We start from the raw sequence: 3,094 nt of genomic DNA on the forward strand, positions 1-3,094 counted from the left end.
TTCCCCATCACAGCCCTGCAAGGAGCGGTCAGTGGGCTCTTGGGTGGACCAGCCTGGGTTCCTGGGAGTGGCCTGGCTGGAGGCAGCCATCACAGAGACGGGATCAGGGCACGAGCCGGGTGAAATCACCAAGAGACTGAGTGGGGGGCAGAGACGAGAGCAGAGCCGGGATGGAGCCCCACCGGCCCCAAGGCTCCGAGGAGGAGCCAGCGAAGGAGACGGGACGTGGGAGGTGAGAAGATGAAGGCGGATGGCCCCCAGCTCTCCTTCCTCCCAAGGAGGACCCACACAGAGCCCCTGCGCAGGGCTGGGTTCCCTGGGTCTCAGACCAGTGCTGCCCAGAGGAGGCCCAGGGGACAGATACACCGGGGTGCCTGCTGAAGGACAGGGACAACTTTCATCATAAAAAAAAAAATGAAGTTGGATATGATCCAGCAATCCTACGCCTGTGCATGTATCTGGAGAAAAGCTAGTTCAAAAAGATACACGCACCCCAGAGTTCACTGCAGCACCAGCTACACCTGCTACAGCACGGAAGCAACCCAAGAGGAGGGGATGAAGGAGACGTGGCACACATATACAGTGGGGTATTACTCGGCCGGAAAAAGCAATGAAGTCGTGCCATCTGCAGCAACACAGGTGAACCTAGAGACCAGCAGCACGTGCAGTGAGTCAGACAGGGAGAGGCAGACACTGAATGACTCCAAAGCTAAGCTTCCCTCGTGGCTCAGCCAGTACAGAATCCGCCTGCAACGCGGGACACCTGGGTTCCGTGCAGAAGGGAAAGGCTGCCCACCCCAGTACTCGGGCCTGGAGAATTCCAAGGACTGTATAGTCCACGGGGTCGCAGAGCCAGACACAACTGAGCGACTTTCACACTTTCATCTAAATCTAAAAAAGTGATACGAATGAACTTATTTACAAAACAGAAACAGATTCACAGATTTAGGAAAGACATTTATGATTATGGGGGGGGAGTGGGGGAGGAACAAATTAAGAATTTGGAATTAACAGGTGCACTCTACTATATATAAGAAACATAATCAACAAGGACCTACTGTACAGCATAGGGAACTCTACTCAAGATTCTATAATAACCTAAATGGGAAGAGAGTCTGAAAAAGAATATATATATATATATAATACATATATATAAATATTCGAGCGTGTGCAGTCACTTCCATCGTGTCCCACTCTTTGCGACCCCATGAAGCCTGCCAAGCTCCTCTGTCCATGGGATTCTCCAGGCAAGAATACTGGAGTGGGTTGCCTTGCCATGCCCTCCTCCATGGGATTTTGCCAACTCAGGGATCAAACCATGTCTCCTACATCTCAGGCAGATTCTTTATATATGGGGAAGCTCCTATTCCATATATATAGTCAAAAATGTTATGAAAAAACATGAACGAATTTTTTTGCCAACCCTATATATATATATATAAAACAGAATCATTTTGCTGTACATCTGAAACTGACACAGCACTGTAAATCAACTCTGCTCCAGTATAAAATAAAAATTAAAAAAAAAGGAGGTTAGGTGTTCCAGGCAGAGGCACAGAGTGTGCAAAGGCCCAGAGGCAGTTAGACGCAAGGCCTTTGGAAGTATGGCCAAGAGTCTGGTCTGGCTGAGCTGTAGAATATGTCAGGGATGGATTAATAACAGGATAAATCAGAGCAGGGGCTTCCTCCTCTGGGTTCAGGGTAACCTTCTGACTCTCTAGAACCCAGCAGCCAAGTATGGATGTGAGAGGTGGAACATAAACAAGGCTGAGGGCCAAAGAATGGATGCTTTCGAACTGTGGTGCTGGAGAAGACTCTTGAGAGTCCTGTGGACTGCAAGGAGATCCAACCAATCCATCCTAAAGGAAATCAGTCGTGAATATTCATTGGGAGGACAGATGCTGAAGTTGAAGCTCCAGCACTTTGGCCATCTGATGTGACAAGCCGACTCATCGGAAAAGACTGAAGCTGGGAAAGATTGAGGGCAGGAGGAGAAGGGGGTGACAGAGTATAACCCGGTTGGATGTTATCACCGACTCAACGGACACGAGTCCGAGCAAATTTCAGGAGATGGTGAAGGACAGGGAAGCCTGGTGTGTTGCAGTCCACGGGGTCGCAAAGAGTCGGACGCGACTGAGCGACTGAACAACCACAGCAAGAATCAAGCACGGATGGACCCTCTCTCTCCCCAAAACACACAGCTTGGGGGCACACCCTCGCCACCCTGAGGCACCAGTGCCCAAGACCTTCTGGCAATGCGCTACCCCTGAGGATGACCCGAATGCAGAATACCTTGTCAATCAAGATGCCAAGAGTTACCTGAGGGCGGGGGTGGCAGGTGGGGAGTCACAGTGACAGGAGGAAGAGATTTTTCACAGCCTCTGGAGATAGAATCATCCGTAGCAGCCAGGCCCCTGGTACCAGTTTATATTTTCTATTTTAATTAAATATCTGCCACTCACACATTCATGCTGCTGGTAGCCGTTCCCTTCTCCAGGGGATCTTCCCAACCCAGGGATCAAACCCAGGTCTCCCGCATTGCTGGAAGATTCTTTACCAGCTGAGCCACAAGGGAAGCCCAAGAATACTGGAGTGGGTAGACTATCCCTTCTCCAGGGGATCTTCCCAACCCAGGAATCAAACTGGGGTCTCCTCTTCCCAACCCAGGAATCGAACTGGAGTCTCCTGCATTGCAGGCGGATTCTTTACCAGCTGAGCTACCAGGGAAGCCTCCCTTGCCAGCTCTGCAGAGGTTAAATGAGAAGAGGTACCTGGAGGAGCACTGGGCTGGGAGCTGGAGCTCTGATCTCCATGACTGCCTCTGCCATGAGTTGAAGGGACACCTTGGGCAAGACCCCTCCTGTCCTTGAGCCTCAGTTTCCACATCTGCAGGGTGAGGAGACGGCACCGAGCAGTCAGTAAGTGCCATCTGCCCTGGCAGACGACAGTCTTTTAAACTGGCTTTTCTGACGGCGTTCCCTGACATCCCCGACGTGGGCCCCTGCGTCCACTGCAACTGCGGTTCACTGTTCTCCCTCTGGAACTCTCACAACCGTATGTTCCAAGAGTAATTATCTTCCGATTTCACCTTCCA

General features: G+C 51.0%; 1 protein-coding gene across 1 annotated transcript in view; it reads right to left on the bottom strand.

The window, feature by feature from the left end:
• Nucleotides 1–2,853, bottom strand: part of FGD5 (FYVE, RhoGEF and PH domain containing 5) — a 119,739-nt gene extending 116,886 nt beyond the window's left edge. Inside the window, exon 1 of the mRNA XM_010862520.1 lies at nucleotides 2,772–2,853. The gene's annotated coding sequence lies outside the window, so the exon portion shown is untranslated. The remainder of the gene's footprint in view (nucleotides 1–2,771) is intronic.
• Between the last annotated feature and the right edge of the window lie 241 nt (nucleotides 2,854–3,094).

The sequence above is a fragment of the Bison bison genome, unplaced genomic scaffold, assembly GCF_000754665.1.
Source record: "Bison bison bison isolate TAMUID 2011002044 unplaced genomic scaffold, Bison_UMD1.0 scf7180017864482, whole genome shotgun sequence".
Taxonomy (NCBI): Eukaryota; Metazoa; Chordata; class Mammalia; order Artiodactyla; family Bovidae; genus Bison; species Bison bison.